The 27,170-nt window shown below is 36.7% G+C and overlaps 1 protein-coding gene across 1 annotated transcript in view; it reads left to right on the top strand.

Moving 5' to 3' along the window:
* CHM (CHM Rab escort protein) overlaps nucleotides 1-21,690 on the top strand; it is a 316,852-nt gene extending 295,162 nt beyond the window's left edge. Inside the window, exon 16 of the mRNA XM_082447407.1 lies at nucleotides 4,004-21,690. The gene's annotated coding sequence lies outside the window, so the exon portion shown is untranslated. The remainder of the gene's footprint in view (nucleotides 1-4,003) is intronic.
* Nucleotides 21,691-27,170: the final 5,480 nt, after the last annotated feature.

The following is a 27,170-nucleotide window of genomic DNA, read 5'->3' as shown; positions in this document are numbered from 1 at the left end:
CACTAGTGCCTTCCACCAGGAAGCCTACACAACTCACTGAACCAACCTTAGTGAAAGACATCAAAACAATGGGAAATACGAACCTGCAGCCTGCGAAAAAGAGACCCTAAACCCAGTAAGTTAAGCAAAATGAGAAGACAGAGAAACACACAGCAGATGAAGGAACAAGGCAAAAACCCACCAGACCTAACAAATGAAGAGGAAATAGGCAGTCTACCTGAAAAAGAATTCAGAATAATGATAGTAAAGATGATCCAAAATCTTGGAAATAGGATGGAGAAAATACAAGAAACATTTAACAAGGACCTAGAAGAACTAAAGAACAAACAAACAGTGATGAACAACACAATAAATGAAATTAAAAATTTTCTCGAAGGGATCAAAAGCAGAATACCTGAGGCAGAAGAACGGACAAGTGACCTGAAAGATAAAAGAGTGGAAATAACTACTGCAGAGCAGAAAAGAGAAAAAAGAATGAAAAGAATTGAGGACAGTCTCAGAGACCTCTGAGACAAGATTAAATGCAACAACATTCGAATTATATGGGTCCCAGAAGAAGAAGAGAAAAAGAAAGGAACTGAGAAAATATTTGAAGAGATTATAGTTGAAAACTTCCCTTATATGGGAAAGGAAATAGTTAATCAAGTCCAAGAAGCACAGGGAGTCCCATACAGGATAAATCAAAGGAGAAACACACCAAGACACATATTAATCAAACTATCAAAAATTAAATACAAAGAAAAATTATTAAAAGCAGCAAGGGAAAAACAACAAATAACACAGAAGGGAATCCCCATAAGGTTAACAGCTGAACTTTCAGCAGAAACTCTGCAAGCCAGAAGGGAGTGGCAGGACATATTTAAAGTGAGTTTAAAGTGATGAAGGAGAAAAACCTACAACCAAGATTACTCTACCCAGCAAGGATCTCATTCAGATTTGACAGAGAAATTAAAACGTTTACAGACAAGCAAAAACTAAGAGAATTCAGCACCATGAAACCAGCTTTACAACAAAGGCTAAAGGAACTTCTCTAGGCAGGAAACACAAGAGAAGGAAAAGACCAACAATAATAAACCCAAAACAATTAAGAAAATGGTAATAGCGACATACATATCGAAAATTACCTTCAATGTAAATGGATTAAATGCTCCAACCAAAAGACATAGATTGGCTGAATGTATACAAAAACAAGACCCATATATATGCTGTCTACAAGAGACCCACTTCAGACCTAAGGACACATACAGACTGAAAGTGAGGGGATGGAAAAAGATATTCCATGCAAATGGAAATCAAAAGAAAGCTGGAGTAGCAATTCTCATATCAGAAAAAATGGACTTTAAAAGAAAGACTATTACAAGAGACAAAGAAGGACACTACATAAAGATCAAGAGATCAAGCCAAGAAGAAGAGATAACAATCGTAAATATTTATGCACCCAACATAGGAGCACCTCAATACATAAGGCAAATACAAACAGCCATAAAAGGGGAAATTGACAGTAACACAATCATAGTAGGGGACTTTAACACCCCACTTTCACCAATGGATAGATCATCAAAAAGGAAATAAATAAGGAAACACAAGCTTGAAATGATACATTAAACAAGATAGACTCAATTGATATATATAGGACATTCCATTAAAAAACAACAGAATACACATTCTTCTCGAGTGCTCATGGAACATTCTCCAGGATAGATCATATGTTGCATCACAAATCAAGCCTTGGTAAACTTAAGAAAATTGAAATCGTATCAAGTATCTTTTCCAACCACAACGCTCTGAGACTAGATATCAATTACAGGAAAAAAAAACTGTGAAAAATGCAAACACATGGAGGCTAAACAATACACTACTTAATAACCAAGAGATCACTAAAGAAATCAAAGAGGAAATTAAAAAATACCTAGAAACAAATGACAATGAAAAAACGATTACCAAAAACTTATGGGATGCAGCAAAAGCAGTTCTAAAAGGGAAGTTTATAACAATACAAGCCTACCTTAAAAAACAAAAAACATGTCGAATAAAAAACCTAACCTTACACCTAAAGCAATTAGAGAAAGAAGAACAACAACAACAAAAAAAACAAAGTTAGCAGAAGGAAAGAAATCCTAAAGATCATATCAGAATTAAATGAAAAAGAAATGAAGGAAATGATAGCAAAGATCAATAAAACTAAAAGCTGCTTCTTTGAGAAGATAAAAAAAATTGATAAACCATTAACCAGACTCATCAAGAAAAAAAGGGAGAAGACTCCAACCAATAGAATTAAAAATGAAAAAGGAGAAGTAACAACTGACACTGCAGAAATACAAACGGTCATGAGAGATTACTACAAGCAACTCTATGCCAATAAAATGGACAACCTGGAAGAAATGGACAAATTCTTAGAAATGCACAACCTGCCGAGACTGAACCAGGAAGAAATAGAAAATATGAAGAGACCAATCACAAGCAATGAAATTGAAACTGTGATTAAAAATCTTCCAACAAACAATAGCCCAGGACCAGATGGCTTCACAGGCGATTTCTATCAAACATTTAGAGAAGAGCTAACACCTATCCTTCTCAAACTCTTCCAAAATATCGCAGAGGGAGGAACACTGCCCAACTCATTCTACGAGGCCACCATCACCCTGATACCAAAACCAGACAAAGATGTCACAAAGAAAGAAAACTACAGGCCAATATCACTGATGATCATGGACGCAAAAATCCTCAAAAAACCACTAGCAAACAGAATCCAACAGCACATTAAAAGGATCATACACCATGATCAAGTGGGGTTTATTCCAGGAATGCAAGGATTCTACAATATACGCAAATCAATCAACGTGATACACCATATTAACGAATTGAAGGAGAAGAACCATATGATCATCTCAATAGATGCAGAAAAAGCTTTTGACAAACTTCAACACCCATTTATGATAAAAACCCGCCAGAAAGTAGGCATAGAGGGAACTTTCCTCAACATATTAAAGGCCATATATGACAAACCTACAGCCAACATCGTCCTCAATGGTGAAAAAATGAAACCATTTCCACTAAGATCAGGAACAATGCAAGGTTGCCCACTCTCACCACTTTATTCAACATAGTTTTGGAAGTTTTAGTCACAGCAATCAGAGAAGAAAAAGAAATAAAAGGAATCCAAATCGGAAAAGAAGAGGTAAAGCTGTCACTGTTTGCAGATGGCATGATACTATACATAGAGAATCCTAAAGATGCTACCAGAAAAATACTAGAGCTAATCAATGAATTTGGTAAAGTAGCAGGATACAAAATTAATGCACAGAAATCTCTGGCATTCCTATACAATAATGATGAAAAATCTGAAAGTGAAATTAAGAAAACAATCGCATTTACCATTGCAACAAAAAGAATAAGATATCTAGGAATAAACCTACCTAAGGAGACAAAAGACCTGTATGCAGAAAATTATGACACTGATGAAAGAAATTAAAGATGATACAAATAGATGGAGAAATATACCATGTTCTTGGATTGGAAGAATCAACATTGTGAAAATGACTCTACTACCCAAAGCAATCTACAGATTCAAGGCAATCCCTATCAAACAACCACTGGCATTTTTCACAGAACTAGAACAAAAAATTTCACAACTTGTATGGAAACACCAAAGACCCCGAACAGCCAAAGCAATTTTGAGAACGCAAACTGGAGCTGGAGGAATCAGGCTCCCTGACTTCAGACTATAATACAAAGCTACAGTAATCAAGACAGTATGGTACTGGCACAAAAACAGAAATATAGATCAATGGAACAGGTTAGAAAGCCCAGAGATAAACCCACGCACATATGGTCACCTTATCTTTGATAAAGGATGGAAGCATATACAGTGGAGTAAAAACAGCCTCTTCAGTAAGTGGTGCTGGGAAAACTGGACAGGTACATGTAAAAGTATGAAATTAGAACACTCTCTAACGCCATACACAAAAATAAACTCAAACTGTATTAAAGACCTAAATGTAAGGCCAGACCCCATCAAACTCTTAGAGGAAAACATAGGCAGAACACTCTATGACATGAATCACAGCATGATCCTTTTTGACCCCCCTCGTGTAGAAATGAAAATAAAAACAAAAAAATCAAGTGGGACCTAATGAAACTTAAAAGCTTTTGCACAGCAAAGGAAACCATAAACAATATGAAAAGAGAACCATCGGAATGGGATAAAATATTTGCAAATGAAGATAATGACAAAGGATTAATCTCCAAAAGTTACAAGCAGCTCATGCAGCTCAATATCAAAAAAACAAACAACCCAATCCAAAAATGGGCAGAAGACCTAAATAGACATGTATCCAAAGAAGATATACAGATTGCCAACAGACTCATGAAAGAATGGTCAACATCATTAATCATTAGAGTAATGCGAATCAAAACTACAATGAGATATCATCTCACACAGGTCAGAATGGCCATCAGCATAACATCTACAAACAATAAATGCTGGAGAGGCTGTGGAGAAAAGGGAACCCTCTTGCACTGCTGGTGGGAATGTAAATTGATACAGCCACTATGGAGAACAGTATGGACGTTCCTTGAAAATCTGAAAATAGAACTACCATACGACCCAGCAATCCCACTACTGAGCATTTACTCTGAGAAAACCATAATTCAAAATAGTCATGTACCAAAATGTTCATTGCAGCTCTATTTACAACTGCCAGGACATGGAAGTGACCCAAGTGTCCATCAACAAATGAATGGATAAAGAAGGTGTGGCACATGTATAGAGTGGAATATTACTCAGCCTTAAAAAGAAACGAAATTGAGTTATTTGTAGTGAGGTGGATAGACCTAGAGTCTGTCATACAGAGTGAAGTAAGTCAGAAAGAGAAAAACAAATATCGTATGCTAACACCTATGTATGGAATCTGAAAAAAAAAAGTGGTCATGAAGAACCTAGGGGCAAGACAGGAATAAGGATGCAAACCTACTAGAGAATGGACTTGAGGATATGGCGAGGGGGAAGGGTACGCTGGGACAAAGTGAGAGAGTGGCATGGACATATATACACTACCAAACTTAAAATAGGTAGTGGGAAGCAGCTGCATAGCACAGGGAGATCAGCTCGGTGCTTTGTGACCACCTAGAGGGGTGGGATAGGGAGGGTGGGAGGGAGGGAGATCCAAGAGGGAAGAGATATGGAGACATATGTATATGTATAACTGATCCACTTTGTTATAAAGCAGAAACTAACAAACACACCATTGTAAAGCAATTATACTCCAATAAAGATGTTAAAAAAATAATAAAAATTTTAAAAAAGGAAAAGAAAAATCTTTAAAAAAAATTTAAAAAGAGGCACTGAATAGAACATGTTAGCCAAATCTATTATAACAGAGTATTTTTCAACAACCTACCGAATAGAATTTGTATTTTCAATAATGTTTGGAATTGGAATTTTATAGGTAACACTGTGATAAGAAGTATTATAAATCATAATCAGGCTCCATTCAACTTTACTTTATCTTAATATAGGTCAAATGGGACTTGCCAAAGGAAAAGAAAACATTGGAATAATTATACCCTCCTTCAAAAGTCTGGTCTCTAATTTGGTAACTCTTATTATAGTTGAAATTGTTGAGTCCTATGGCAAATATATAGTGTGTCATTTAGTGAGATTGACAATTAGAGCTGAAGATTGAATTGTAGATAATTTATTATATCTGGTTTGGACTATAGACATAAAATCAATTATGCTCCCTTTCATTTATTATGGAATCTTATAATAAACTTTGAATTTTAGTCTAAGGACTTTGATTTAGCAGAACAAATTTTGTGTCATTATGACAATGATTTCTTTCTTTACTCTTAGTAATTTCTTCTTTTCCTTTTGTAATTTAGGATATTTGGGGGGTATTTTAATTTAATTTAATTTAATTTAAATGTTTTCTTCTCTGAGGAATCCCAATGTATATCAGAATATTGCAACAGAATTTAGTACAGCTACTGAAACATAAGTACATTTGACCTTGTAGGGCTCTAATGAACCATCTGCCATTGGAGGCATGGAGTCCTGAAAGCCACGTAGAAACTCTTCCTCATAAAAGCAACCACCCGGAGGATTCCTAGTCCCGTTATAGGCAGTGTTCTGGAAATGCAGAGGTCAATGCCTGGCCAAGATAAAGTCATGTGGATCTTTTCTCTCCAGTGAATGGGCCTGGCACCTCCTAGGGTGTGGTCATGGGTCAGGCTCCTCAGCTTCTGTTCCATTTTATGCTCCTCCAGCCCTATCTAGTGTCAGGCTCCTCAGTCCTGTTTCCTCACTTGTAATGTCAGGCTTAGACCTACTAAATTCGAGGCAAATGCTTGGTAGAACACAGCAGACAGAAGCTGCAGTCCTCAAGGTGCTAAAACAACATTACACTTCCTTCAGTCCTAAGTGAATCAGGGCCATGCTATGTTCTGCTCAGAATTGGGAATATTCCTCTCTCTACAATTTGAGTTGCACATTATTGCCTAATCACTGAGGTAGCTCTGCTTAAGCCCTATATCTCAAAAAACTTCTTTCACCTTGATGCTAGATCTCCACTCTCTCTAGGGCTTAAACATAGTATATGAATCCAGGCTGGAGAATAAATGTCAGGCATTCCCCTCCATGTTCTTCTCCTCTTCCATCCACTCAGCAAGTCCTTCAAGCAGACCTCCCTTTCCTAGGCTCTTTCCACATGCAAAAAGATGATCAGTGCATCAGTGAGCCCAGACATTATCATTTAGGCTCAGCCAGGGCCCCTAATGACAGTCAAGAGTAATTCGTTTTCTGTTGCTGATGAAGTGCCATATGAGTGACAAAAATAAATAGTACTATTATTGCTGGTACAGTTTAGTTACCCAATTCTGATAGCACAAACCAAACCAAACCAAAAAACTCTATGAGCATATGATCAATGCAAGAACTGGACATTGTTTGGACTTGATTAGGTGAATTTTTTCTTGGTCTTACTGGTCCTAAAATCTATTAGTGATACTCATTTACCAGGTTTCAGGTTATAGACTCACAGTGAAGAGAGAGTATGTGGGTTCTATCCATAACTGAAATGAGTATAACCCTTTCCTTATGTTTTGGGACATCTAGAAGATAGTCCTGCTCATTAGCAGATCAAATAGACTTGGAGTTCAGAGAAAGGTACAAAACATTAATATTGGGGGTTGTCTTTCAGTTCATTCAAAGTCACTGCATATGGATATCTGCGAATTCCCTTTCGTTTTGATTTCTCTCCCTCCTAATTTTTTATACCTCTTCCTCCCCCCACAATTCCAACTCTAGTGTCATGGTCACAGGAATAGTCATTCCTGACTCCATCTTGGGAGGGTTTTGATAGCTTTTCATAGGCTTATGTATGGAGAAGTTTAGGTAGTTCAGCTTCTTTTAGGAACGAGCTAGAGTTCCATCAAATAAGCTAAAGGGGCTGCCCTTCAAAGGGGGTATTTTCAGCTCTTTTACCTTGACTCTTTACTAGTATGAAATACTTCTCTGTAATGATATTACCTGAAATGGCCACTGTTAATATTTTGACATTTTTGATTAATTTCCACTCATTCAATAGTCTGTGTGTGTGTATAAATAAATAAAATAAAAACACACCTATTTACACAGATTTTAAAATGCTTTTTCCTTTGCTTCAAGTATGAGTGCTTTCCAAGTATAACCAAGGCTTTGTTTTTATATTTATGAGATGATTTGATGTTTATCTTCTGTTTCTTATTTCTCATTTAAAAATAAATCTTGTAGCCATTTTTTTAAAAAAGCAGAGCTCTACAAAAACATTATCATTAGCTAGAGACTGGCATTAAGAGTCTCAAGGGATTGCCAATGGAATAGAGTGCTTTTGCTTCTACAGTTACTGCTTAACCTCACCCAGCTGAACATCCCCACCATTCGATGGTGAGCATGTAAAGCCCTGTAGGTAATTGCCAACATTACTATCTAACCAGTGCTACTGAGTAATTTTCTTGGAGACTCCAAGGACCATTATCAATACCAGAGGAGACAAAGACCTCTTCATTAGCTAATCCAATTCCCTTGGCTCAGGCCTCCCTACTCTAATTAACTGCTGGAAACATCTACAATTCAGAAGTGCTAAATGAATAACCCATTGTTTGCTGTGAAAACTAACAAGTGGCTAAATGGGGTGCTTAATATTTTCTGAAATGAGGCCTTAATGTAGATATAAAATTTCCAGAAATATTGAAATAAAAACCATAAATGCTTTTCAGGAGAGTGGGAGAAACATAGGAACATATACATAAATTTGTATATTTTATAGCATTCTTTATAAATGAAGTCACTCAGTACAGGAATCTAGAAATATTGTATGCATTATTTACTTTGTCCATAAAAGTATCATATTTGATTTATTTAGAGATTTGAAGACCCAGGAAAATGTATCAGGATATTTGTGGAAAAGATTTCTCCTAACTTTTTTTTTTTCTTTTTGAAATTTCAATGCTCTTGGATTTGGGGGCAGTGAAGAAAGGGGGTGATACTTTTCATCAGAAATATTTTTTTAGTTGCCTAGAAGTATTCACAACATATTTTGATTTTTGAGTTGGAATGAATTGGGTTTAGGAAGAAATAGTCAATGTAATAAATTGCTGAGGTGGATAAGGAAGGAGAAAAAAATTAATGTAGATTGAGTACCTACTATGTGCTAGCAATTTCCTAAATACTTACCTCACTTAGTTCTTTGTATAACCATGCAATATAGATGTTATTTTCAATTTTCAGGTGAGGAAATAGCCTCAAAGGGTATGAGAGCCTTGTCAGGGTCGCACATAAAGTAAGAAGGAACATTTTCCCCTAAGCTTGTGGGTCTCAGATCATAATGTGCATAAGAACCACCTGGGAGGGCATGTTAAATACAGATTCCTATGAAAATATTAAGATATTCTGAATAAATACATTTGGGACATGGCCCAGGAATCTGAACTTTTACAAAATAATCTCATAACTCTGATGCAGGAACTCCTGTAACACAGTTTGAGAAACAGTGCCCTAATCTATATTTAAACAGACAAAAGATAGCTTTAAGGGGGGCAGCCTGACCTATAGACATGTTTCACTTATTTGAAAGAGTACTCTTGAACCTTAACAGCCAGGGCATATTTCTGACTCTGGTATATTGATTTTTCTTCAGTATTATTAGTGTGTCCTTTTCCTTTTTTATTGCAGTATAGTTGATTTATAATATTATGTTAGTTTCAGGTCTACAACATAGTGATTCACTATGTTTGCCTACTATACTCCATTATTGCTTATTACAAGATAATGGCTCTAATTCTCTATGCTATACAGTACATATTTCTTGCTTGTCTATTTTATACATAGTAGTTTGTATCTGTTAATCCCATACTCCTAATTTGTTCCCTCCTTCCCTTTCTCTCTTGGGAAACACAAGTTTGTTTTCTATATCTGTGAGTCTGTTTCTGTTTTGCATATACATTCACTTATGTTACTTTTTAGATTCCACATATAAGTGATATCGTAAAGTATTTGTCCTTCTCTGTCTGACGTATTTCACTTAACATAATATTCTCTAGGTCCATCCACATTGCTGCAAATGGCAGAATTTCATTCTTTTTTATAGCTGAGTAATATTCTATCATGTGTATGTGTGCGTGTGTGTGTACATACATACCACATCTTCTTAATCCATTTTTCTGTTGATGGGCACTTGTGTTGCTTCAATATCTTGGCTATTGCAAATAGTGCTGCTATAAACATTGGGGTGTATGTATTTTTTTGAATTAGTGTTTTAATTCTGCATATATACATACTCAAGAGTATGAAATCTCTGGATCATATGTTAGTTTAATTTTTAGATTTTTTAGCAACCTCCATACTGTTTTCCACAGTGGCTGCACCAATTTACATTCCCACCAACAGTGAATAAGGGTTCCCTTTCTCCACATCCTCACCAACATTTGTTATTTGTAGACTGTTTGATGATAGCAGTTCTGACAGGGGTGAGGTGATATTTCATTGTTGCTTTGATTTACATTTCTGTAGTAATTAGCAATGTTGAGCATCTTTTCATGTGCCTGTTAGCCATCTATATGGCTTCTTTGGAAAAAATGACTATTCAGGTCTTCTGCCCATTTTTTGATTAGGTTGTTTCTTTTTTTGATATTGAGTTGTATGTGCTGTTTGTATATTTTGGATATTAACCCCTTGTTGGTCACATGATTTGCAAATATTTTCTCCCGTTCCATAGGTTGACTTTTTGTTTTGTTGATGGTTTCCTTTGCTATGCAAAACCTTTAAAGTTTAATTAGGTCCCATTTGTTTATTTTTGCTTTTGTTTCTTTTGGCTTAGGAGACTGATCCCCAAAAATATTGCTATGATTTGTCAAAGGGTCCTGCCCATGTTCTCTTCCAGGAGTTTTTATGGTTTATGTTCTTATATTTAGGTCTTTAAACCATTTTGAGTTTATTCTTGTATATGGTATGAGGAAATATTCTAATCTCATTGTTTTACATGTGGCTGTCCAGTTTTCCTAGCACCACTTGTTGAAGAGACTGTCTTTTCTCCAGTGTATATTCTTGCATCCTTTGTTTATAGATTAATCGAACATAGTGTGTGGGTTTATTTCTAGGCTCTCTATTCTGCTCTACTAATCTATGTGTCTGTTTTTATGCCAGTACCATACTCTTTTGATTACTGTAGCTTTGCAGTAAAGTCTGAAGTCAGGGAGCATGATAACTGCAGCTTTCTTCATTTTTTTAAGATTGCTTTTGAAATTCAAGGTCTTCTGCAGTTCTACGTAAATTTTAGGATTATTTGTTCTAGTTCTGTGCAAAATGCCATGGGTGAAGGGATGGAAAAAGATATTTCATACAAACTGAAACAAAAATAAGGCAGCAGTAGTAATACTCCTATCACACAAAATAGACTTTAAAACAAAGGCTGTAACAAAAGACAAAGAAGGACTTAATATAATGATAAAGAGATCAATACAAGAAGGGGATATTAACTTGATAACATATATGCACCCAATACAGGAGCACCTAAATATATAAAGCAAATACTAACAGACATAAAGGGAGAAACTGATAATAACACAATAATAGTAGGAGACTTTCACACCCCACTGACATCAATGAAGAGATCATCCAGACAGAAAAATCAGTAAGGCAACAGTAGTCTTAAGTGACACAATAGACCCACTGGACTTAATAAATATCTATGGGACATTACATGTAAGAGCAGCAGAATACACATTCTTTTCAAGTGCACATGAAACATTCTTCAGGATAGATCATATACTAAGTCATAAAACAAGCATCAACAGATTTTAGAGGATAGAAATTTATAAGTGCTTTTTGCATCAAAGAGGAACTCTCAGTCCAGACTGAGGCAGATAGTATATGGAAATGACCTGGAAGATAGAAAGATTGTGTTTTACCAAAACTTCCTACATCAACTGCCACATACTCCTGCCTGGCTTGTTTGCTTGAAATAGGATGTCTAACCCCAAACAGGCCCAGATGCTGATGAAAGCCAAACCCCAGTAATGATTCTCAAATTTCTCCTCTATGCTCACTAACCTTACCCCCAAAATAAGCTGCATACAAAAAATTTATAATCAAATTAGTATCAGAGTTTTCAGTAGCAAAACTGAAAGAAAGAAGACAATAGAGCAATAACTATAATAATAATAATCAGAATGAAAATGTTTTTCAACCTGGAATTTTATAAATGGACTCAATCAAATACGAAGGTATTTTAAAAAGATATTTTCAGACATTCAATGATTCAAAAAACTATCTCTCATTGTGTCTTCTCTAGGAACCCACTAGAGGATATATTCCAGCAGTCACCAATCTTTTTGGCACCAGGGACTGGTTTCGTGGAAGACAAATTTTCCACGGACTGGGGTGTGGGGGAGATGGTTCAGGCAGTAATGCTAGTGATGGGGAATGATGGGGAGGAGCAGATGAAGCTTTGCTTGCTCGCCCACCGCTCACCTCCTGCTGTGCAGTCTGGTTCCTAACAGGCCGCAGACTGGTACCAGTCCGCGGTTGGGAGCTGGGGTCCCCACCCACTGAAACACCAGGATCAGCCTTTCCTTTTTATCCTGTCTCCTTTGAATTCTGAGATGTAGCAACACCATAGGTTTAGGTGAAGAAATGAGCACAGGATGTGAGTTTAGTAAAAAGTGGACCCTTGTCATATGAGCCATAGTTATTTAAATAAAACTTTTTCAAAGGCTAAAATAATTACAATCAGAATTCTATGTTAACATATTGACAATGCCTGGAATGTGCTCTGAAAGAACGAACATTGTAACCTATTGGAGTGATGGGATTCTGTGTAAATCATTTATTTTAATAAAATATTATTTGCATAGTAATAAGACATGGAGGAGGAATGTGAGCAGCAAGGATAAGAAATTCTAGAGAGGGAAGAGCTCTTCCTAAGAGAGTTGATGATCACCAGCCACTTCTGGGTGTGGGATGAGGGTTGAGCTTGGCCATGGTAAAGGGAATTTATTGGACAAAGAGAAACTAGAAGATCTTATAGTGCTTGTGCAATATTGGCATGTGAATTGGAAACTGGAAGCTTGTTTTCCCCTCAGGAAATTGCTGAGTTCCCTGCAAATTTGGTTGGCTTGGGGCATGGGCTTGAAGCTTCTAAATGGGCAGAGAAAAAGTTCCTGGTATCTCCTGATACTTAAGAGATAAAGTCCTGTTTGGGAGTTGTTTACTACAAACACATAGCCAATCTCCCCTTCAAGATATCTGACAGATTTTGAAGCTGTATGATACAGGAGACTAAATAACTAAACTCAAAACCTCCAATGGGCAAAAGAGAATCTCTGTCACTCTTTTTGGGTTGAGGAGACAGAGACTTGACAGACTTTCAATCAAAACACAAGGGGAAATCCATTTTAACTCCAAATGGATGGTTAAACTTCCTTGGTCCCCTTGGGTTGCCCTGAGGTGGCAAGGCATGGATGACAGGTATGGCCATCAGTTTAGCATGAGCCCTGGCCTGCCTGTTTTCACATTGGGTTCTCCTTCCTCTTCTTCTTGATCTCAATTATTAAATACCCCCAAAGGCCACCTCTAGGAGTTGGGGCATAGGGGTTTGTGGGCTTAATTGTAACTTGTCCAGTCAAATGCTCTACCACTGAACTATACCTTCTCTTAATTGTAACTTTTGGAGTTTCCCCCTAATATCAGTGGCATACTGGCTGATACAATGTTGTCCCAGCAGGGATTGACCCTCAGGAGTAGATCGATCAATGTTAGTAAATTTTCTAAAAGCCGCCAAAAAAAAAAAAAAAAAAAAAAGCAAGGGAACTCCTAAGGAACAGGAATAAACCAGAGATGAACTCAATCTTACTAAAACTATAGCACAAACCCAACTTATATCAATTTCTTATTTTATTTATGTAATTAGCTTCTTACCCTATCTTCCAAGGAAAGAGAGAATCACCTCTGATGAGGGATATCATCATTTTATATACAATGTTTGACATACAATAAAACACTAGTAGACAGAGGCAGGATTATTTGGCTTATAATCATGGGAAAAAATAAACAATAACATGATCACAGATCATCTGAATGTTGGAGTTAGCTGACGAGGACTGTAAAATTTATAATTAACAGACTTAAGAAAATAGATTAAAAGATGGACAAAATGGATGAAAATATGGAAAAATTCATCAGAGAATTGGAATCTATTAAAAAATAATGTTCTAAAGAAGACATACAAATGGCAAACTGGTACACAACCACAATGAGATATCACCTCACACCTGTTAGAATGGCTATTATCAAAAAGACAAGAGATGACAAATGCTGGTGAGGATGTGGAGAAAAGGAAATATTTGTGCACTGTTGGTAGGAATGCAAATTGGTGCAACCACTATGGAAAACAGTATGGAGGTTTCTCAAAAAACTAAAAATAGAACTACCATATGATCCAGCAATTCCACTTCTGGGTATCTCCAAAGAAAATTAAAATACTAACAAAAAGGTATATGCAATCCCATGTTCATTGTGGCATTATTTATAATAGCCAAGATATGAAAGCAAACTAAGTATCCACTGATGGATGAGTTGATAAAGAAAATGTAATATATATATATGATTCATATATATGAATGATTCAGCCATAAAAAAAGGCAATCTTGCCATTTGCAACAACTTGGAGGGGCCTTGAGAGGATTATGCTAAATGAAATGTCAGACAGAGAAAAGACAAATACTATCTGATCTCACTTATATGTCTAATCTGAAGCAGCAACAACAACAACAAGCTCATGAATACAGAGAACAGAGAAGAAATTGGTGGTTGCCAGAGGCAGAGGTGGAGAGTGAGTAAAATGTAAAAACTTTCAGCTATAAAATAGTCATGTGGATGTAATGTACAGCATGGTGACTATGGTTAATAACACTGTATTGTATATTTGAAAGTTACTAAGAGAGTAGATCTTAAAAGTTCTAATAAGAAAAACAATTTGTAACTTTGTATGGTGATGGATGTACTTACTGTGGTGGCCATTTTGCAATATATACAAATATTGAATCATTATGTTGTATGCTTGAAGCTAATATAATCTGTTAATTATATCTCAGTAAAACAAAACAAAAGTGCTGGTTATATGATACCTTTTGAAAAATCAAATTGACATTCTAGAACTGAAAAATACAAATCTGAAATTAAGAATTCATTGGACTGGACTAACAGCAGACAGGACACAATAGAAAAAGTGATTAGTAAGCTATAAAGACAAGCTAATAAAAGATACCCAAACTGAAACAGATATAAAAAATGGAAAGAAAAGACGAATGAAAGAAGACCATTCTCTACGTCTGCGTCTTTATTCCTGTCCTGCCCCTAGGTTCTTCAGAACCGAAAGTGAGACACACAAATTTTAATATACAAGAAAGAGAGGATAAAAGAAAATGTAACAGAAAAAATATTTAAAGATATTATTGCCAAGAATCTTTCCAAAACTCATGAAACACATTATCTAACAGCTTCTAGGAACTCAGAAAACCCCAAAGAAAGACATTACCTAGGCACAATATAGTTAAACCGGTGGCACATATATACAATGGAATATTACTCAGCCATAAAAAGAAACGAAATTGAGTTATTTGTTGTGAGGTGGATGGACCTAGAGACTGTCATACAGAGTGAAGTAAGTCAGAAAGAGAAAAACAAATACTGTATGCTAACACATATATATGGAATCGAAGAAAAAAAAAGGTCATGAAGAACTTAGGGGCAAGACAGGAATAAAGACACAGACCTACTAGAGAATGGACTTGAGGATATGGGGAGGGGGAAGGGTAAGCTGGGACAAAGTGAGAGAGTGGCATGGACATATATACACTACCAAACGTAAAATAGATAGCTAGTGAGAAAAAGCCGCATAGCACAGGGAGATCAGCTCGGTGCTTTGTGACCACCTAGAGGGGTGGGATAGGGAGTGTGGGAGGGAGGGAGACGCAAGAGGGAAGAGATATGGGGATATATGTATATGTATAACTGATTCACTTTGTTATAAAGCAGAAACTAACAAACACACCATTGTAAAGCAATTATACTCCAATAAAGATGTTTAAAAAAAAGTAACAAAAAGAAAAAAATCTTAAAAGTAGCTAGAGGAAAAAAGATGCATTCCCTTAATAAAATTAATAGCTGATTGATGAAAGGTGCTAATCAGGAGGATTCAAAATGTCAGCATAAGAAGATCCTGAACTCACCTTTTCCCATGGACACACACACACAAAAATCTCCAACTACATGTGGAATAATTCCCTCTGAAAGGAGCCTGAAAACAGGATGAACAGAGTCTCCACCACAAGGTGTAAAAAGGATAGCATCAAGACATGTAGGAGAAACAGAGATACAGTCATGCCAAGGAAAAACCACACCCCAGCTATGGCAATACACAATTGGGAAGAATCACAAAGGTATGATTGTTTTCCCTGAAAACTGAGGAATTTGAGCTATACATCAGGCTACCCAAACCTTAGACCTTGCACAGGAGAGATGAGCCCCTAAAACACCTGGCTTTGAAAGCCAATGGGGAAAACTATAGAACTACAGGGAACAGAAAACCACTCTTAAAGGGCTTGAACACAAACTCACTTGACCCAAATCCAGCACAAAACACCAGATTGAAAGGTGCATGGACTATAGGTGAAGGGTACACACTTACTAATCTTGAAATGTCTGCCAGAGAGGCAGAAACCAGTTGTGATGCTCCCTGGGGAATGAGACACTGGCAGGAGTCATTTTTGTGATCTCAGGCAACCTTGCTAATACCTGCACTGGTAGGTGCCATTTTGAAAATCTTCATCTAAACTGTGCCTTGGCCGGGCCTCACAGCTGGCCAGGTAAAAACCCTGCACAACAGTACTCAGCAGCAATGACATCCAAGCCCCACAGCTACTTTGGGGTCCAGCCCCAGCCACCAGAGCTCAGCAGCTGCAACAGCCAGAGCCCACAACCACACACCAGAACCCAACAGCCATCATGGCCAGGCTGTGCAGCTGTTCTGGTGGCCAACCCCAAGCAACAGTGTGCCATAGCCTCACGCAGCAGCAGTCACAGCCCCAACACAACAGGAGGGTACATGCAGTCCACATAGGGGACACCCTTGAGTGCTGAATTTGGTGGCTGGGTGGAATTGCACTTCTGAGCCCCACAGGACATCTCTTATGTGAGGCCACCCCTTTAAGACTGTGAGAGATAGCTGATTTACCTAATACATGGAAACAGAGAATTAGGCAAAATGAGGAGACAAAAAAATATGTTCCAAATGAAAGAACAAGACAAAACATCAGAAAAAGAACTAAACAAAGTGAAGATAAGCAATCTACCTGATAAAGAATTTAAAGTAATGATCACAAAAATGCTTACCAAACTCAGGAGTAGAGTGGACGAACACAGTAAGAACTTCAAAAAGAGATAGAAAATATAAGAAAATGACAAGCAGAAATTATAACTGAACTGAAAAATACACTAGAGGGTTCAACAGCAGATTGGATGAGGTAGAAGAAATCAAGAAGCTTGAAATCATATCAAGCATCTTCTCCAACCACAAAGGTATGAAGCTACAAATCAATCACAAGAATGAAATGGGAAAGAAACACAAAAACATGGAGATAAAACAACATGCTCTTGAATAATCAATGGGTCATCTAAAAAATCAAAGGAGGAGGAGGGATCAAAATGACAGAGTAAGAAGACAAGGATTTCACCTTCCCGCATGAACACATCAAAAATACATCTACATGTGGAATAATTCTCATTGAAAACTAACTGGAAACTGGCAGAAGGATTCCTATACAACCAAGGTTGTAAGAAAGATACACATGTAATCATACAGGAAGGAAAGAAATGTAATCAGGTCAGGACCTTCACCCTGGGAAAGGACTCTGATTAAAAGTGAGATTACATGGGCACATACCTGCTCTGTGGAGTGAGCAGTTCAAGTCAAATAATGGGCACCCCAATCCTGGGGTCCAACATGGAGAAGAAAAACCCTCTTGCCTGGTTGGAGGTCTGCTGGGACAAATAGAAGGGCTGTGGGAAGCCTGGGCTTCACTGTAAGGATTATACATGCTGGCTAGCCCCCGAGGCAGGGCAGAGAGGGGCTGTTCTAGAGGCTGCCAGGTTCCCGTAACAGCCTTGCCATGTGCCCCAGTGCAAGATGAACAAATGCTCTGGTCCCAAAATAAACCCACACACTATGTTCAATTAATCTATAAACAAAGGATGCAAGAGCATACAATGGAGAAAAGACAGTCTCTTTGGCAAGTGGTGTTGGGAAAGTTGGACAACCGCATGTAAATCAATGAAGTTAGAACACACCCTCACACCACACACAAAAATAAACTCAAAATGGCTTAAAGACTTAAATATAAGACATGACACCATAAAGCTCCTAGAAGAGAACATAGGCAAAACATTCTCTGACATCAATCGTACCAATGTTTTCTTAGGTCAGTCTCCCAAGGCAATAGAAATAAAAACAAAAATAAACAAATGGGACCTAATCAAACTTACAAACTTGTGTACAGCAAAGGAAACCATAAACAAAACAAAAAGACAACCTATGGAATGGGAGAAAATATTTGCAAATGATGCAACCAACAAGGGCTTAATTTCCAAAATACACAAACAGTTCATACAACTCAATAACAAAAAAACAAACAACCCAGTCGAAAAATGGGCAGAAGACCTAAATAGACATTTTTTCAAAGAAGACATACAGATAGGCAATAGGCACGTGAAAAGATGTTCAACATCACTAATTATTAGAGAAATGCAAATCAAAACTACAACAAGGTACCACCTCACACCAGTCAAAATGCCCATCATTAAAAAGTCTACAAATAACAAATGCTGAAGAGGGAGAAAAGGGAACCCTCCTACACTGTTTGTGGGGATGTAAATTGGTGCAGCCACTAAGGAAAACAGAATGGAGGTTCCTCAAAAACCTAAAAATAGCGTTTCCATATGATCTGGCAATCCCACTCTTGGGCATATATCCAGACAAAACTATAATTTGAAAAGATAAATGCACCCCTATGTTCACAGCAGCACTATTCACAATAGCCAAGACATGGAATCAAACTAAGTGTTCATTGACAGATGAATAGATAAAGATGTGGTACATATAAACAATGGAATCTTACTCAGCCATTAAAAAGAAGGAAGTAATGCCATTTGCAGGAACATGGATGGGCCTAGAGATTATCTTACTAAGTGAAGTAAGTCAGAAAAACAAAGACAAATACCATACGATATCACTTATATGTGGAATCTAAAATATGACACAAATGAACTTATCTACGAAACAGAAGCAGACTCATAGACTTGTGGTTGCCATAGGGGAAGTATGTGTGTGTGGCGGTTGAATTGGGGGTTTGGGGTTAGCAGATGTAAACTATTATATATAGAATAGATAAACAATAATGTCCTGCTGTATAGCACAGGGAACTATATACAATATCCTGTGATAAACCATAATGGAAAAGAATATGAAAAAGAATTGTATATATATGCATAACTGAATCACTTTGCTGTACAGCAGAAATTAACACAACACTGTAAATCAACTATATTTGAATTAAAAAAAATTTTAAAAATGCTCTGGTCCCACTCACTCTATGCTACAGTGCAGCACTGGATCTGAGGTGGCCACAACTGGAGAAAAGACAACCGTGGGATGCATTGGCAACCCAGTCCCGGAGCAGAAACCTAGGTGAGGTGGCCATGGCCATTGTTGGCACTTACTCAAGTAGCACCCCAGAAATCTGACAGCAGCTATTCCACCACAGCTCACCTCTTAATACACTCAGAAAGACCACATGTGGGTCCCATCTGCCCTGAGGATTTGTTCCACAACAGGGCAGGAATGGTGGAGGCTGCATTGAATGATCAGCTGTGAGAGACAACAGGACTTGCCCCCGAGGCAGCGTGGGGAGAGGTCTGCACTAGAGACTGCCACTTTTCCTACCACCACATAGCCACACCCCAGCCTGAGCTGAGCGAACACTCTGGCCCCTCTCATTCCATGCCACAGCATGGCACTAGATCTGGGGCAGCCACAACCGTGGAAAAGACTCAAACATGGGGTGCAAAGGTGATCCAGTCCCAGAGTGGAGCCCAGGTCGGACAGCATGGCCACTGTTGGCTATTACTCAAGCATCACCCAGAAGCAAGCTCAGATCAAAGATAGTGACCACTCCACCACAGCTCACCTCCTAATACATGCCGAGAGTCCATGCAGGCCCCACCAGCCCTGCAGAGTGATACTACAACAAGGTGGGGGTGCTGCAGAGGCTAGGGGCAGTGTTTGGCTGTGAGTGACAAAGGGGACTTGCATTTGAGTCTGCATCAGAGTGGAGCCATGGGCTCCTGCACAGGCAGCAAATTGGAACTCTGCACACGGACCCCACTTGCTTCGGCACTCCCATCCTCTAGGGCAAGGGTCCCAGTGTGGGGAGAGGAAAAACTACACTTAAAGGGAACAGAGTCAGCTCAGGCCCAACCCTCAGGGCTTCTGCTCCAGCAACTTGGGATTGGACCTTGTCCCCAACAAGGCAGTAAGGGCCACTGGGCAGAGAGGAAGTCCTGCCTCACACCCGACACCACCTCTAGCCATTCTATCTCCAGTCACACCCCCTACTAAGGTGATAACTCACAGCACACCTTGAGGAAAGAAGTGACTGGTATCCACATCAAAACCAGCCCTCCCACCAAAGGCACTGGACGTATTCAGTCTACACAGGGAAGCTCCCACATAAGAACACCAATTCGAGACCATAATAGGTAACTGTTTAACCTAATTATTAGTGAAATGAAAATCAAAACAACAACGAGGTATCACCTTACTCCTGTCAGAATGACTGTCAACAAAGTGTCTACATATAACAGTGTTGGAGAGGATGTGGAGAAATGGAACATTTGTGCACCATTGTTGGGAATGTAAATTGGTGCAGTCACTATGGAAAACAATATGGAGGTTTCTCAAAAAACTAAAAATAGAACTACCATATGAACCAGCAATTCTACTCCTGGGTATATATCTCGGGAAAAAATGAAAACATTATTTTGAAAAGATGCATGCAAAACAGAAACAGATTTACAGACATAGAAAACAAACTAATGGTTACCAAAGGGGAGAGTAAGGGAGGGAGGATAAGTTAGGAGTATGGGATTAATAGATACAAACTACTATACATAAAATAGATAAGCAACAAGGATTTGCTATATAGCACAGGGAATTAGATTCAGTATCTCGTAATAACCTACAATGGAATATAATCTGAAAAAAATAACGGAATCACTTCACTGTACACCTGAAACTGACACAATATTGTAAATCAACTATACTTTCATAAATAAAATATACCTGCAACCCAATGTTCACAGCAGCACTATGTACAATAGCCAAAATATGGAAGAATTCCAAGTGTTCATCAAGAGAAGAATGGATGAAGAAGATGCGATATATATATACAGGGGAATGTTACTCAGCCATAAAAAAGAATGAAATTCTGCCATTTGCAGCAACTTAGTTGGACCTAGGGTATATTATGCTAGTGAAATAAGTCAATTTGTCTGTGTTCTTTTGAAAAATATCTATACAGATCCTCTGCCAATTTTTAAAACAGATTGTTTTTTGCCTATTGAGTTATGTGTTCTTTATATATTTTGGGTACCAATCCCTTATCACACATACAATTTATAAATACATTCTCCCATTCATTAGGTTACCTTTTCATTTTACTGATGGCTTTCTTCACTGTGCAGAAGTTTTTTAGCTTGATGTAGTCCCATTTGTTTATTTTTGCTTTTGTTTCCCTTATCTTTGGAGTCAGATCCACAAAAACATTGCTAAGACCAATGTCAGTGAGGTTACTGCCTATATTTTCTTTTAGGAATTTTATGGTTTCAGGTCTTACATTCAAGTCGTTACTCCATTTTGAGTAAATTTTTGTGTGTGGTGTATGTTAGTAGTCTATTTTTTTTTCTTTTGCATGTGGCTGTCCAGTTTGCCCAGCACCTTTATTAACGAGACTCCCCTTTCTCTATTGTAAGTTCTTTGCTACATTGTTGTAGATCAATTGTCCATATGTACATGTATTTATTTCTGGGCTCTTAATTCGGTTCCATTGATGTATGTGCATTTTTTAATGCCAGTACCGTACTGTCTTGATTACTATAGCTTTGTGATATAGTTTGAAATCATGGAGCATGATGCATCCAGCTTTGTCCTTCTTCCTCAACATGGTTTCAGGTATTCTGGGTCTTTTGTGGTTCCATACAGATTTTAGTATTGTTTGTTTTATTTCTGTGAAAAATGCCGTCAGAATCTTGATAGGTATTGTGTTGAATCTGCAGACTGCTTTGAGTAGTAAGGACATATTAATAATATTAATCCTTCCAAACTATGAACACAGAATATCTTTCCATTTATTTGTGTCTTCTTCAATTTCTTTCATCAATGTCTTATAGTTTTTTGTGTGCAGGTCTTTCACCTCTTTGGTTAAATTTTTTCTTAGGTATTTTATTCTTTTTGATGTATTGGATGTGGGATTGTTTTCTTAATTTCTCTTTCTGATAGTTTCTTATTAGTGTATAGAAATGCCACAAATTTCTGTATGTTGATTTTGAATCCTGTTATGTTCCTTAATTCATTTATTAATTCCAACAGTGTTTTTGGTTCAGTCTTTAGGGTTTTCACACATGTCATCTGTAAATAGTGACAGTTTTACTTCTTCCTTTCCGATTTGGATGTCTTTTTTTTTTCTTGCCTAATTGCTCTGGCTAGGACTTCCAATACTATGTTGAATAAAAGTGGCAAGAGTGGGCATCCTTGTCTTCTTCTTGATGTTAGAGTTAAAGCTTTCAGCTTTTCACCACTGAGTATTGTATTAGCTGTGGACTTGTTGTATATGGCCTTTATTATTTTGAGGTATGTTCTCTCTATACCCACTTTGTTGAGAGTTTTTACATAAGTGGATGCTGAATTTTATCAGATGCTTTTTTCTGCATCTATTGATATAATCATGTGATTTTTAATCCTTCATTTTGCTCATGTGGGGTAGCATATTTATTGATTTGTGGATGTTGAACCATCCTTGCATACCTGAGATAAATCCCACTTCATCATCATTTATGATCATTTTAATGTACTGTTGAATTTGGTCACTAATAGTTTGTTGAGGTTTTTTTGCATCTATGTTCATTGGCGATATTGGCCTGTAATTTCATTTTTTAGTGGTGTCCTTGTCTGGTTTTTGTATCAGAGTAATGCTGGCCTTGTAAAATGAGTATGAAAGTGCTTCCTCCTCTTCTGGTTTCTTGTTTGTTTGTTTTTGGAAGATTTTGAGAAGGATTGGTGATTGGTATTAATCTGTGAATGTTTGGTAGAATTCATCAGTGAAGCTGTCTGGTATTAATCTGTGAATGTTTGGTAGAATTCACCAGTGAAGCTGTCTGGTCTTAGACTTTTGTTTGTTAGGAAGTTTTTGATTACTGACTCAATCTGTTACTAGTAATTGATCTGTTCAGATTTTCTATTTTTTCATAATTTGATCATTAAAGATTGTACATTAATATGAATTTATTCATTTCCTCTGTGTTGCCCAATTTGTTGGCATATAATTGTAGTTGTCACTTATGATCTTTTGGATTTCTTTGGTATCACTTGTAACTTGTCTTTCATTTCTGATTTTATTTGAGTTCTCGCTCTATTTTTCTTTATGAATCTAGCAAAATTGTTCTTGATTTTGTTTATCTTTTCAAAGAACCAGGTCTTGGCTTTATTGTCTTTTCTATTGTCTTTTTAGTCTCTATTTTATTTATTTTTGCTGTGATCTTTATTTCCTTCCTTCTACTAATTTTGCATTTTGTCTGTTCTTTTTCTAATTCCTCGAGTTGTAAAGTTAGGTTGTTATTTTATACTTTTCATGTTTCTTGATGGAGGTATTTACTACTATGAACTTCCCTCTTATAACTGCCTTTGCTGCATCCCATAAGTATTGTTATGTTGTATTTCTATTTTTATTTGTCTCTAGGTATTTTTTAATTCTCTTTTGATGTTTTTCATTGACCTATTGGTTGTGCCATGTTGTTTAATCTCCACATATTTATGAATTTTCCAGTTTTCTTCTTGTAATTTATTTCTAGTTTCATACTATTGTGATTGGAAATGATGCTTGATAGGATTTCAATCTGCTCAAATTTGTTAAGACTTGTTTTGTGTCCTAACATATATCCTAGAGAAGGTTCTATGTGCACTTGAGAAGAATGTGTATTCTGTTGCTTTTGGATCAACTGTTCTGTGTGTAATTATTAAATTCATTTGGTCTAACATGCTATTTAAAGCCAATGTTTCCTTATTGATTTTCTGTCTGGATGATCTATCCATTGATAAAAGTGGAGTATTAAAGTCTTCTATTATTGCTGTATTGATGTTTATAGCTCTCTTTATGTCTGTTAATATTTGCTTTATATATTTAGGTTATCCTATGTTGCATGCATAAATATTTACAAATGTTATATCCTCTTATTGGTTTAACCCTTTTATCATTCTGTAATGACCTTCTTTGCCTTTTATTACATTCTTTGTTTTAAAGTCATTTTGTCTGATATAAGTATCACTACCTCAGATTTCTCTTGATTTCCATTTTGAGAGCATATAATTTTCCATCCCTTAACTTACAGTCTGTATGTGTTCTTATGTCTGAAGTGAGTCTCTTGTAAGCAACACATAGATGGATCTTGTTTTGTTCATCCATTCAGCCTCTGTATACCCTTAGGTTGGTGAATTTATTCCATTTTACATTTAAAGTAATTATTGATAAGTATGTACTTATTGCCATTTTGTTCATTGTTTTCTGGCTGTTGTGTAATTTCTCTGTCCCTTTCTTCTTCTCTTGTCTCTCCATTTGTGGTTTGATGACTTTCTATAGTGGTATGCTTAGATTCCTTTCTCCTTATATTTTTTACATTTACTATAGTTTTTTTCTTTGTGATTACCATGAGGCTAACATATAACAAGTTATATTTATAAGTTGGACTTTTAATAGGAAATTGACAAGCTAATCCTAAAACTTATATAGAACTGCAGAGGATATATAATCGCCAAGAAATCTTGAAGAAGAACATGTTTATTATAAAATATTAAAAATTAAGAGAATATGATATTGAAGCAAAGATAAACCAATTGTACAGAAAAGAGAATCCAAAAATAGATCTACACATATGTAGTGTCCTGATTTATGACAAATCTCTACTGCAATTCAACAGAATAAAGGATGACCTTTTCAATAAATGTTGAGGAATCAATTGCATACCCACAGGGAAAAAGTGAGCCTTGACATCCTATCTCACACCAGAAAAAATAATTAATTCAAAATGGATCATAGATCTAACTGTGACAACTAAAAAAAAAAAATTAGATGAAACCATGGGGAAATGTTGTCATGCCCTTGAGTCAGGCAAAAACTTGTTAAACTTGAAAAATAAAATTAATCATAAAAGAAATTAGATTTCATTAAAATTAAGAACTTCTGTTAATTAAAAGACAGTCGTATGAGAGTTGAAGAGGCAAACAGTGAGTGGAGGAAAACACTCGCAATACATAAAATCTTATAAAGAATTCAAAATCAGAATAAATATTCATACAAATCAACAAGAAAAAAACACCATAAATTAAAAATGGGTAAAAGACTTAGAAAATTCACAAATTTCTAAATGACCAATAAGAATATGAAAATATTCTCAATATCATCAGTTAGCAGAGAGGCACAAATTAAAATCACAATGTAAAAGTTCTGATTATGATTTTGGCTGTACAAATATATACATGGGATAAAATTGCATAGAACTACACACACACACACATACACACATACACAAATGAGTGTATGTAAAAACTAATGAAATTTGAGTGCTGTTCCTAGTTAACCATATTGTATCAATGTCAATCTCCTGTCCACAAAATACTTGTACAAGACTGTTCTTGGCAGTTTTATCTATAATGCCTCAGCCTGGAATCAGCCCAAACTTACATCAACAGGAGGATAGATAAACAAATATTCTGTAGTCATACAAAGGAATACTTCTTAAGAATAAAAAGGTTGACTGATGGCATGGGTGAATCTCAAAACATGTTGAGCAAAAGAAGCCACACATAATATTATATGACTCCATTTATATAGAGTTCTAGAACAAGCAAAACAAATCTATAGTGATAGAAATCACAATAATAGTTGTCTCTGGCATGGAGGGAATTTACTTGAAAAGGGTATATAGGAACATTCTGGGGGTGAACAAAATGTTCTATACCTTGATTTAAAAGGTAAGTAAATATGTGTGTATATTTGTCAACACTCATCAAACTGTACATCTAAGACATATGCATTTTATTGTAAAATAAATTATACCTCACTTTTAGAAAAAGAAAAACATCAGGAAAGAGGATGACATGAGGCCCAGGAAACATGGGATCTAACATAACCAAAAAAGTAAAAGAATTTCTAACATAATGCCAAAAAGAAGTCCCGGGTTGATGGCTAAGCAGGGAATATAGAGACCAGCCAGTCCAGATTGAGCAGTAGGACAACGACCTCTAGAAGAGAGGTTCCCCAGGAAAACTGGAAGTGGTGTATTGCCTAATGTATTTGACCACTTGGAAAATTATATTAATATGTAACAGACCTGACAGATCATGAAGAAATAATTAACAATAGATACACAGATTAAGAACAACAAAAAATATTGGACAATTACTTTCTCTAGAGGGGGATTATAAAAGATAGGAAACATAATCATAGTACATTACCTGTCTCCACAGATAATGCTTACATAGTCATAATAATGTAAACACTGGCTACTGTTTTTTTTGAAATATGAACTAGCTATATTGTGAAGATGAGGGCAAGATAAGTGTGTTTGTGTGTGTCTGTGTGTTGGAAGAGAGCTAAATTTCATCTACCATATTCAGAAATCAACAGTTGTCAAAGTGAAAACTTTAAGTAGTATATTATCTAGAAATATGAAGTTACAACCCACAAAAAACAACTAAAATAGTAGAAAATTCTTGCCTCTAAAGACTAAGAATTCGAGTTCTGCAGGAGTGGGCAGGAGTTTTTTTTTTTATTATAAGTCTTTAGTAATTATTATGCGTATAATTTATGTTGAAAATGCAAATTAGGGACTTCCCTGGTGGCGCAGTGGTTAAGAATCCGCCTGCCAATGCAGGGGACATGGGTTCAAGCCCTGGCCCGGGAAGATCCCACGTGCTGCAGAGCAACTAAGCCCATGCGCCACAACTACTGAGCCTGAGCTATAGAGCCCGCGTGCCACAACTACTGAGCCCACGTGCCACAACTACTGAAGCCCACACGCCTAGAGCCTGTGCTCTGCAACAAGAGAAACCACTTCAATGAGAAGCACCCGCACCACAACGAAGACTAGTCCCCCGCTCACCGCAACTAGAGAAAGCCCACGTGCAACAAAAAAGACCCAACACAGCCAAAAATAAATAAATAAAATACATTTCAAAACAAAAAAGAAAATACAAATTAACTTTCAAAGAAAAGTGACTTGTAGGTAGATGATGCTCTCAAAGATGCCTATA

Source organism: Balaenoptera physalus (assembly GCF_965194825.1).
Source record: "Balaenoptera physalus genome assembly, chromosome: X".
In the NCBI taxonomy this organism is placed as follows: domain Eukaryota; kingdom Metazoa; phylum Chordata; class Mammalia; order Artiodactyla; family Balaenopteridae; genus Balaenoptera; species Balaenoptera physalus.
The sequence above is the reverse complement of the archived record's forward strand: the minus strand, read 5'-3'. Positions and strand labels throughout refer to the sequence as shown.